The sequence below is a fragment of the Microtus pennsylvanicus genome, chromosome 2 (assembly GCF_037038515.1).
Source record: "Microtus pennsylvanicus isolate mMicPen1 chromosome 2, mMicPen1.hap1, whole genome shotgun sequence".
NCBI classification, from domain to species: Eukaryota; Metazoa; Chordata; class Mammalia; order Rodentia; family Cricetidae; genus Microtus; species Microtus pennsylvanicus.
This window is the reverse complement of record NC_134580.1, coordinates 58819277-58831414: the sequence shown is the minus strand read 5'-3', so window position 1 is coordinate 58831414 and position 12138 is coordinate 58819277. Positions and strand designations below refer to the sequence as shown.

Below are 12138 nucleotides of genomic sequence, written 5' to 3'. Positions count from 1 at the left end.
AATGTTTGGGCTACCACATAACAGTGCTATTAAGAGGTGGCTGGATTTTGACAATATTCACCTCAGCAATCAATTAATCAACTTCTAAGCTCATAGGTAAACAGGCTAGTAGATGGAGAGCTCTGATTTGGGGTAAGCCACTGATGCCATGCCCTTGAATGGTTTGTCTTGCTCTGCTCCCTTTGCTGTCTGTCTCTCTGCTTTGGGGTCAACCTGAGACAGTCATCTCCTGGGTCTCAAGATTTCATTACCATAATGTTCTGTCTTACCCCAGGCCCATGACAGTGGAACCAGTGGATGGTGGAATGAAAGAGCTGAAACCATGATCTGGAATAAGCTGTTTCTACATTAAGATGGCTTTGTCAGCTTTTTGTTACAGTGACAGAAGTGACCAGCACAGTGAGTGTCAAGAGGCTCACCCTGTACAGGCCCTATGGAGTTTTATTTTTGTGTCATTTCACGTATTCTATTCTAATTTTTCTTTTCTTTCTACATCAGAGACCACAGTTACATCTCTGAAAGACCTCTTACCCATGTGGGGTTGTTTTTGGAGACAAGGAAGGTTTAAAAACATTCACATGGAAAAACTTCAGGACTTAATTTGAGTTCTCTTCTCTTAGGTTGAATTTCTTATCTTCTTATATTTCATTCATTATGTTTCTCTGTAAAGATTTTTAGATTTCTTTTCATTGATTTATAGGACTGTTCTGAGTCATGCCATGTTTTACAAGCAGGACTAGGTACAGGAACAATTTCCTCCTGGGTTTCACTCAGGTGAGAAGAGCCCACAATAGGCAGAGTGACAGTCAGAAAGGTAAAGGCACTGACATATGCTACCGGTGAGTGGTTCTCTTTTATCTGTAATAGACGTGATTTTTCCTATTCTAGAAACTCTTCATAGAATTAAGTTTAACCTGGAGTCTGGATAACAGGACTAATTCAAACCTGTGAAGAAAGATGTTTCAGGCAGAGGAAAAGGGAAAGAAGAGAACATGAAAGGACACATATTTGGAAACTACCAGCAGTCAAGGGTAGCTGTGGGATATCAGAGAATGTCTAGACAGAGTTTAGAGTGAACCAGGCCATGTAGTTTCTGTTCCTCCTTGTCCCACAGCCATTTAGTCCCAAAGAAACACACAGAGGCTTATATTAATTACAAACTGTTTGGCCCCTTCCTCAGGCTTATTACTAACTAACTCTTACATTTTAAATTCACACATAATTCTTATCTATGTTTAGACATGTGGCTTGGTACTTTTTCTCAGTAAGGCATTCTCATCTTGCTTCCTCTTCATCTGGCTAGTGAGTGACTCTCTGTATTTCCTCTTCCCAGAATTTTCTTAGTCTGGTTGCTTCACTTATATTTCCTGCCTGACTTCTGACCAATCAGCATCTTATTAAATCAATATGAGTGACAAACCCTTTTTTTTTAATGGATGCATCTAGGTGATGACATAAGGAACTCACCTGATTGGTGATTTGTAAATAGACACACTGGCCTTCGACCTGAGATAAGATCTGACAGAGTAACTTAGAACCATCAGGTTCTTCATTTTCAAGAGTATATCACATGTTAAATTTATACTGTGTAGTACAGTCTAACATGGAGAATGTTTCTAGTGGATACATTGACACATGGTGTTGTAGCAAACATTCTTGTCAGACTGTCTTTGGGCAGCCAGTGGGCAAATTATGACAGGGAGACTTATTGTTAATTGTGAAAGCTTGGCCTTTAGCTTAAGTTTGTTTCCACCTAGCTCTTAAAACAAATTTGCCTGTTTTTTTTTATTAATCCACATTTTGTCACATGGCTTTTACCTCTCTCACATTCTGTATGTCCGACTTACTCCACATCTCACTGGCATCTCTCCTCTTCTCTTCTCCCCAGAGTTCCCCTGTCTTCCAAGAAATTCTGCCTCTTTCTGCCTCCTTAGATATTGGCCTTTCAGCTCTTTATTAAACCAACCAGAAGGCACCTAGGCAGAGACATCTTCACACAGTGAAGTGTAAACAAGTACTCCACAACATCGTGGCACTCATTTAATAGCACATTCAAGACCTGGTTATCTAGGTCAGTCAAACAACTACAAATTTCTGGGCAGATGGGACTGAACCAGATTTACTAAAAAAATAGTCTAAAACAGCCCCAGGAAACTCCTTTTAGCTTCTCTCTCCATGGATGCCTATCAGGCTTGGACATTGTACAATATTCCACATCTGCTAGTATTTTACTCTTTTTCTCATTCTTAATATGTTTTCATCACCCTCCCCTGTTCCATGTTAAAATGTGATCATTTGACTCCTAAATCTTCCCCCGGCTTGGTTTCTCTGTGAGGCTGACCATTAAGCTATAAACATCTAATACTTTAGAAACTTTAAATACTAGTGAGATTTCTGTAAAATTCCAACAAAGCACTTTAAAACCTATTTCAAACGAATAGTTTAATTTGTTTCCTTAGGCTTTTTAAGTAGTAGGTTGAGCCAAAGGTAAAGTAATATCTTATTATTATCTGCATTATTGTGCTATGGAGCATGTGGCTCAGTGGTGCAGAACTGGGAAGAGACTCATGTAATGAAGCCAGGTGGTAGAAGAGCCTATGTTCAGTGCGTTCATATGCAGAACACATCAAACGAGTGAGCTGTTCACAGACATCCATTACATCGTCAATGCTGGGCATAATCATTGTGCTTCTGGCAAGAGACCAAAGTGGACAACAGCCATTTCAGTACAGTTAACATTAAGGGATTACTGCCTTAATTTTAGACCATAATCACTTGTAATTGGAAAACTTATAGTTCTATATGTCTTGTTCTTTTCTGCTGTCTGCTAAATATTTGTACTTTTCTGATTTGAGAGGTTGCTACGTGGACTAGTATTTAGAAGTCAATAAAACTTCTATATATATTGCCAGGTAACTGTTGAATAAATAGAATGTTCAGTGTATATAAAATCTGGTACCTAAAAAATGCATAAAAGATACTATTGTTAAAAATACGTAAAATCTGAGACTCTTTTCTCATATGTAATAGATTTAAATAAATTAACATGTATTTCATATACTCGATGGAAACTGCGATAATAATGCATATATGTGTATATATAAACAAACCACACACACACAAGGAAATACTGGTGATATTTTTATGACATTTCTTAACCCCGAATTTCTATTTTTGACATTCTACCTGAATATGTCATTGATGATGTGTCTTCAACAGCAATGTTTCATGTACTTTGCTGAGACCACATAGATCACTTGCAGAAAGATCACAAAGCATGAGAGGTTTTTGACTAACAAAACATTTGCTTTTCAAAATAAATCCAAAAAAATAGCTAATGAACCAAGATGGATTTGCATAGCTATGTAATTTTAACTTGAAACACCAATTCAGTGCACCTTATTTTCTTTGGCATTAAAACCAAAGCTCTCTTGAAGCGACAGGTACACAGTGCTTGGCACAGGAGGCCGCGGGTTAAGAACTGTACTAACAGTCACAGCTCTGGGTATTTTTCATTCTATTTAGTTTTATTATTATATATATAGGAGCTTTCCCGGCATATATGCTTGTGTACCAACTGCAGGCCTGATGCCTACAGAGGCCAGAAGAAACAGTCAGATGCCCTGGGACTGAAGTCACAGGGGGTGTGAGCCCCACTGTGGTGCTGAAAACAGAACCCGCATCCTCCGGAAGAGCCGCCGGTGTTCTTAACCACCGAGCAATCTCTTCAGCCCAGCTCCCTCAAGGTTGATAATAAAATCTGAATTATTAGCAAAAAATAAGTATTTACCCTCTATTTCCCATATGAATTTGATCTTAAAATATCCAAATAGCATGTCTTTCTTTGTTGATAACTCAATCTAATACATTCAATAAATGGGTTTTGAAAATAATATAAAAATATTCATTTTGCTGTTTTGTCAATAAGTTTATTATCTTTATGAAAGAAAATCTTCATAAAAATTCCTTTTCCTCTTAGCAGGTTGCTCCTGGGTTCTGAGGAAGGCTGTCTCCTTTTGAAATGAGTGACCCGACTTCTCTTCTTAGCACGTAACATTTGGTACTGCTCCACCTCTTCATATTAACTTCCGTCTTGAGCTTCTCATGAACTGGATTCCCAAGGATAGCAACACAGTCTTCTTATACGTCTTTTCCATTCCCCAAGTTCTCTTGTTCATTATGCACTGAGAGACCTGCTTCTTACAGTCATCTCCGTCATCGTCTGTAAGGTAGGACATATGGTTTGCAACGTTCTGACCCACGCTGTGCTTCTGATGGTCTTCTGCACTGAGGTCCTTGTGTCAGAATTGTGACCAGGGAACCATTTGGTCCTGTGAGGGATAGATGAGGCTCCATTCACAGATTCCTTCCAGGCCCCAAACCTTTATTACCAGTTGTGGTTTGGGTAATACCTGCATTCAAACTCTGCCCAGCAGCAAACCAGTATCAGACCAGATGCTGCAGCAGTATCTCTCAGGCTGAATTTGAGAGTGTATTCTGGTAGTTCGTGTGGTATAAGAAACCTGGCAAACTGTATCTCTGTTGGTTAAATGACCTATCATTCTGTATGTGGGTTATATTGTTTTTATTTTTGTCCTAGGCCATCACTTGTTGGTTGATTTAATATTCAGTTTTACCTTCTCATCATCTCCTGAACTTCACTTGGGATCTCTTACCAGAGTCCTTATTGCTGACAACTTTTTAACTTGCTCCTGCAGAGCAAAGACCAGCAGCACTCATGCCAAGGTGTCCAAGGGGCCCTTCCATTGAACAGTATGCAGAGAATCAGGCAGAGTACCATTTCAAACATTTTCCTAGGTCTTAGTTATGTATAAAATTCAAATAAGAGAGGTGAAAGGGCATATTTAATGTCATTCAAAAAGTGAGTGGCTTCTCACACTGTAGTCACAAATGCATTGAATCCAGTTTCCTCTTTTGATCTTATGTCTATTTTAAAGACACCAATGACTTGCTTTTTGGTGCTTGCTCTGTGACACCAGAACTGTAAGAGCCCTTGAGATTCTACTGGGTAATGGGACCATTAGCTGTAAATCTTGATTGCCTGTGTGTGAACTTCACTGTGGGATAAAGCTGGAATTGCAGCGCAGGCTCTGGGCCTTTTCTTCCAACTCCTTAGAGTAAGGTTACAGCCGTCCATGTTTTCAGTAGGTCCAGTGGTCAGACTCAAGACGGTCCAAGACACAGAAGCACATCTTTGTGTTTTGTTAATTAGTGCGTCTACAGGAGCAGTGAGTCTCTGACATATTTTTCCCAGGCCTTTCTGGAGCTTTCTATGGCTTATTGCTCAGAAAGGAGGAAAACAAACAGAGAAAGACCTTCTTTGTGTAAGGGTTCTCAGCCTGCCAAACTGGCGGGATGCAGAGGCAATTCCCTTCAAGTGTGCAGCCTAGCTGTGACTTCTGCACAGGGAAGTTGGGAAATATTTATTGTAGAATGGGGCCCTGGGAGATTATTCTTGGAAGGCACATGCTCTGTGAACCTTTGTGTGGTGACCTAAAAATGTCTTATGGCTACAATTTTGCAACTGAGATGTGATTGCTTCCACTTAACACACACACACACACACACACACACACACACACACACACACACACACTACAGAAAAACAGAAGAAAATAAATCTTTGTGTTTTGAAATTCAACCATATGGACTTGTTTTTTCTTGCTTAAGATAATTTCTATTTCCAGAGCAAGGAGCAAGGGAGGTGAGTAATTCAGAAAAACTTTTAAGATACTATATTGTGTTCTTTAAGGTTTTGGGAACCACTGAAATTTAAAGTAGTAATATTTGTTTACTCATCAAACAGAGTACTTTTGGTACAGAAAAGTGCAAAATGAAAAGAAATACAAGCATTTAATATAAGGGGTTTGTAAAATTCATCATTATCAAATCATAGAGTAAACCTTTGTTGTATATATCTAACTCAAATGTACAATTTAAAGTTTCCATCTTCCTTTACACTTAGTCATTCTTATAGCTTTTCTTGCCATTCTTTCCTTTCCTTAGGTTTGTGTCTTAAGTTAGTGACCCACATTAACCTGGGAGTACTTGGTTACTGGAGTAGGGCACACACAGCTATACTAATGGCAACTGTCAAGGTCCCCAAACACAACAAGCAAGGGGCAGCATCCCCAAGCACAATGTTGTCTGTTATGACTAGACTCTAGGGCAGTCTACCTCCTGCAGCTAATTCTTCTTGGTCATCTTGATTCACAGCTGGTCTACGGCTGACAAGATTTTAAGTTTTTCTCAGTGGGTGAATCGGAGTTACCTCTGGTTTAGCACTGGCTTCTGCCATGTAGAGACCCTACATTCATCTTGGTCCAGCAAAGTCAGTCTGTTTTATAACTTTGGTGTAAAACAATCTTGTCAAACTAATAAGAAAAGCTCAGCTTAATTCACAGTTTCTTTGAAAGAACCCCGGGTCTTCTCAAAGGTTAAGTTTGGAGACCACTCTGCCTATCCTCTAGATGACGGTAGTCACTATGTTCATCTATACCAGCTGATGACTTGGGGATGTGCCAGAAATGGTCTCTTTCAGGAAGCCTTAATGTGAAGTAGATATAGCTCTTCTCTACCTTACTGGAACGTTCTCACCTCTTCACTCAGAAAAGACATCAGAAGATACCCATTTCCCTCAGACTTCAATTTGTATCCTTCCCACAAGTTTCCTAGCATGGCCAGTTTTGAGGGTTGTTATATTTCCCCCAGATCATATCCCCTTCTTTGCACTCAGCTGCGCTGCACACCACGACCAACCACTGAGTTTACTTTCATTACCTAAAAGAGGAAAGAAATCTCTGCAGAATCGGTGTGTTCTGATATCACGAACATGGTCTGCTTTTCTCTCAGGGACCAAACTGCCATGTTCTTCTCTTTCTGATGTCTATGCTCCCCAGCCAAGCTAATGAATTCTCCAGGGAAACCTAGTGTAACTTCATATTTAAGAAGGCAGAAAGGAGCACTTGACTAATGTTGAAGGCATCATCTTGTTTACATTAAGATGCATGTCATGGTGGTTGGAGAGATGGCTCAACTGTTAAGAGAACTGACTGCTCTTTCAGAGGACCCAGGTTTGAATTCCTAGCATCCACATGGCAGCTTATAATTGTCTGTAATTCCTCTTCCAAGGGACCAGACACCCCTATACAGACATACATGCAGGCCAAACACTAAGGTACATAAAATGCAATACAATACAAATTAATAAACTATTTTTTGAAAAAATGTCTGTCATTTCCACTTGCCTTTCATCCAGAGACTAAAAACTCTTGCCCAAGTAAGTGAACAACATCAGACATACTTTGGGTGTCACCTCTGTGATCTAGTGAGACCAGAAACCATCAACCACTTCTTGCAGTCACAATAAGCAGCCCAAGATACTTCCCTGGTAGAAGCTGCTTTTCCTTACAGAAGAGTCTTCAGTCTAAGAAGGGAACCCCTGAAGGCTGAGAATGCAGGAGGCAACCCCTCCCCCAGATCACCATCCCTCTCACAAGAGTGACTCTTTGTACACAGGAGGGTACCTGCCTTAGGTTCTTTTGTGAGGGGATTGATGAAGCAGAGAAAACAAGAAAGGCTAAGAGTAGAAAATGGAAGCAGCATGCATGGGGCAAGCTTCAGGGGTTTCCTCCTTGCTCTCAGAATAAGGAGGGAAGTTCTGGCTACCTAACAGTAGTGACAGTTTGCAGAACAGAAGGCAGAGCGGAACATTGCTGAGATCTGTAATCTTTTATTTCCCCGTCCCCTCGGATGAAACTCTATTAGGTGAGCATATAAAGGAAAAGATCCATGTGCTCACTGTTTCTCTTATTTTCTCATGTTGTATTTCTTGTCAATTTCATTGCTTAAGAAATTTGATGGCTTAACTGATTCAGGGTTTTTTGTTTTGTTTTATTTTCAGTTTGCAAGCATCAAGATACACAGAGGATCCTTCTTTTTCCCCTTATTCTTTCCTTTACTCACCCCTACCTTTTTCCTTCCCTTCCTTTCTCTTTTCTCCTTCCTTCTGTAATTGTGCATTCATATATGCTGTATGTATTAGAGAGAATGTGTATGGAAGTGTGTCTTAGTCGGTGTTCTATTGCTGTAAAGAGACACTGTGACCAAGGCAACTTTTATGAAGGAAAGCCTTTCATTAAAGCTTGCTTACAGTTTTACAGGTTTAGTCCATTATCATCGTGGTAGGGCACAGGACAGCATGCAGGCAGCTGTCATGCTAGAGATGCAGTTGAGAGTTCTGCATCATTACCTACATGCAGCAGAAAGAGAATGAGACACCGAAATCCTTCTCAAGCAGGGCCACTCCCTGGTGACTAAGCATTCAAATATATGAAGGCCAGGGCCATTCTTATTCAAACTACTACAAGCTGTTTGTGTGGATGTGTGTGGGCCCCAGTGGATATATGGAGGTCTCTGAGATCAACTGTCAATAGCACATTCACAACTTTGACTTCGGAATCTGGGGATGAACTCAGTGGTCAGGCTTACCCAATACAAACTTATAGCCATGAAACCATTGTGATGACTTTCTATTTCTTTGCTTCCTCCTCCACTGCGGACAGAAAATGTACTGGGTCCTTCTTTTCAACTCCTGCCTCAAACAACTAAAATACTAGGATGATACTGAGGGCCGGCCAACTTAAACATGCTCAAGGTGTCCGGTATATGAGCTTGAACTCTGGGTGCTCTAATTTCAGGACTGTGATTTCCTAACCCATGGGTCTGGTGTTTGCAGCTTAGAATCTGGGCTACCTAAATGTAGTGCCATTAATTTCAGACACTGAGCTCACAGGCTGAACATTCTGGGTTCTTTACCTAGGGCCCTTCAGAAACACGTCTATGGTTCCTGATTTTCAGTACCCTACCTTTTTCACTTAGGCACACCTGTGCAACCAAATCTCCCTCTTCTTCCAGGACCAGTGGGTTGTTGAGCTGAGAGTGCCAACTGCATGTGAAAAGAGAAGCCCTGGGGTTTGAAAATACCATGACCCCTTCAGCTTGCATTCCTAAGGAAAAGCTGGCATCACCCCAACGTTGAGAGCCCTTTTTGGGACCTTTGCAGAAGGAGGGCCCTTTGTGCTTGGATCATTGCATCACCACCATTTCTTCAGAATCTGGCCCATGGTGAATAGTTCCCCTGGTCCAGGCTAACATTTCAGTTCTTGGAATCTGATCTAACTTCCATGTTGCTTACTGTATGTTCCTTTTAGCCAGTTCCTGGGACACCCTCAGTGCTTTCCTCACTAGAACGCCTGCCAGCTGTTTACCATGTGTCCTAGACACATCTGTGTCGATATTCATCTCTTTATTTCTACACGAATGTCCTCTTTGGGACATCGTCATGGTCTGTCTAGTCTCTGGGTCTCCATTCCTTTAGCCCCTCCCTGTCTATTTGGGTCTGCCCACCACATATATTTACGCATTTATGCCTTGTTTTTCATTGTTAACTTGAACCTACTTTTAATAGCTTCATCATGAATGAATGAGCTTATAAAAAGAGTAATGTGTCTTCCTTACAAACATTTTTATATGAATTCTTCTTTTATAGGCCCTGAATGCCTTGATTCATCCAGGAAAACACAATAGAACACAGATGTGTGGGCCAAGTGAGCTTGCTCGGTAGTGTCTCATATAAAATGCTCTCAGGCATATAATATTCATAACAAAAGATGGACAGTTCCCCCATCCCTTGAAGGCCTTTATTACTTTTCTTCAGGCTTGTCAATGGCTGGTTTGTAAATGAAATCTGTAGGTATTTCCTTAAATATATCACTGCCAAATGTGTGAGTGAATATTAAAGTTCACAAAAAAAATCCCTTTAATAAAACCATCAAACCATTTAAAACTTATTAAATAATCTTCTCTGATAACTTAGGACCTTTGGGTTCATATTCTTGCTCATAGGAATTTCTGGGTTTGTTTTGTTTTCTCTGAGCCATTGGAAATACACTCTGATAATTAGATGGTGTAGTCTGGCATGTTGGGGTCCTTAGAGGTGGGACCCTCATCAAGGATCCATTGTGTAGAATTCATTGAAAGAAAATAACACTTTATATTACTGTTTTGCTTGTAAAGAGGGCCATATCCATTGGATACTGTGACCATAATAATTAACAATTGATTTTCTTCTCCATTCCCAAAGTGAATATGGGATAATAATATACAATAGAGAATTAAGCTCTAGTTATAATGGAAAGAGCTGTGTGCAGGAATTAGTAGTAGCAAGTGGAATATTTTCAGTCAATAGCAGCATTTTAATCCTGTCTTCTTTTAAAAGTTTCTCAAACTATGGAGTATTATTCTAGATAGTGTGTATGTGTATGTACTAGGCATTAATTAGAAGTACACGAGTATTTTATATATTATGTATACTATAATAAAATATGTATATTATAACATATTGCAGTGTGATCTATTGTGACTATTATATTGTAGTATATACTTATTTGTAATTCATGTGAATGGATAGTACCACAAAATTATATACAGTTTTGTATACTTTTTCAGAAAGTCCAGAAAAGTTCAGAAAATTATTTCATCTGAAGAGAGAGCCTACTCTGCAGTCTGAAGAAATTGCCAGCTTAGAATTTCCACTTTTAAGACACCTCCCTTGGCTCCCTCAATAAAATACAGGTTATGTGAACCAGAGTTTTCAGTTAGAAGGTTTATCCTTTAGGACAGTAAAAATGCTGTACATTATTATAGTCTGTGATGTGTGTTTAATGGGAATGAGGAATAACACATAATTTCATCTTATTTCTGGATTTAATATTATTATATGTCATTTTATAGAAAAGAGATAAAATTATTATCTTATACTTGATTTCTCACTCAAATGAGCACTCAAACTGATAAACAATTTCTGTTAAAACCATTACCAGCCAGATATTTCAAGGAAGAAACAAAACCGTTTTCCTCATGAGTCCCATCAAAAGCATGCGAATTTGTTAACTTGCAATCTACATTCCTGATTTTCCTGGTGTGTGTGTGGGGGGGGGAGGATGATGTGGAAAGGTAGTTATCAGGACTCATGTGTCTTTATCACTGGTTTCGTGTTCTGATGACTGCACACTTCTCTGTTGCTGCTAACCACACCATTAAAGATGATACAGCATGGTGTCAACGCTCATCCAACTTGAAGTTGGACTTGATAGATTTTTTTTTTACTTACCTGTAAATTTATGCCACCTGAAAATACTTGTAGTCCAGAGAATAGAAACCATAATCAATTTAGCTGAATAAACATATCTGTTCTTTTGAAGGGAAAAAGATGGAAACATATAGGGGAGGGGCTGAGAAGTGCTGTCTAAGATAGACATGAATTCAAATCTTGAACTGATGATGCTGTGTGTATTTTAGAGGACATAGGCTTGCTCTCTCGTACTAAAAGGAACTTCTCAGATTAGTTGCCATTCATTTAGTCAAGTTGAATAAATACGGTCTTACTCAACCAGATCAAAGAAAGAATTCTAACCAGAACAAAGCTATGCTCCAAGGTTTACTCAGTGGGCAAAGTGCTTGTGAGTCAACAAAAAGGACCTAATTCCTAGCACCCCAAAAAGCAGGGTAGTGTGGTATGAATCTGCAATCCCAACACTAGGGATAAGGTGGAGACAGGCAAAATCTGTGAACTTGCTGGCCGTTAGCTGAAGCAATAAGCTCCAGGCCCAAAGACATTATTTCTCTCAGTTAACATCAAATATAAAACCCAATAACTGTTATGGGGTACCTCTTTTTGAGTTGTTCGTCAATGGAGTCCTATAGATTATGAGACATTATAGTGTTCTCCAGAATGTAGTAGTAAGGCCCTACTGCTGAAGGCAATGCATACTTTAACTGTAGGACATTGAGAAATTATTCATATACCAACCTGGAAGCATCTTTTCTCCAGTAAAGCTTTTATAGTGCTGGATGGTTTCATGTAGCTTCCATGGGTTTAAAAAGTAATCAACAATATTACCCAGGTATGAACTACACTCATGATTAGCCTGTCCAGATATGGTGCCCATTGGTACAATAGTTGAATGAATATTGTCGAAATCAGTTGTTTGAATTTGCAGTTCACTACATAAAACAGAATTTATGCCTGGCACAGTTAAATGACCCAAAATCCCT

General features: G+C 39.5%; 1 long non-coding RNA gene across 1 annotated transcript in view; it reads left to right on the top strand.

Annotated features, from left to right (window-relative positions):
* The first annotated feature begins 3987 nt into the window (after positions 1 to 3987).
* Positions 3988 to 12138, top strand: part of LOC142843557 (uncharacterized) — a 106714-nt gene continuing 98563 nt past the window's right edge. The window contains exon 1 of the long non-coding RNA XR_012909655.1: positions 3988 to 4229. This is a non-coding gene — a long non-coding RNA (uncharacterized LOC142843557). The remainder of the gene's footprint in view (positions 4230 to 12138) is intronic.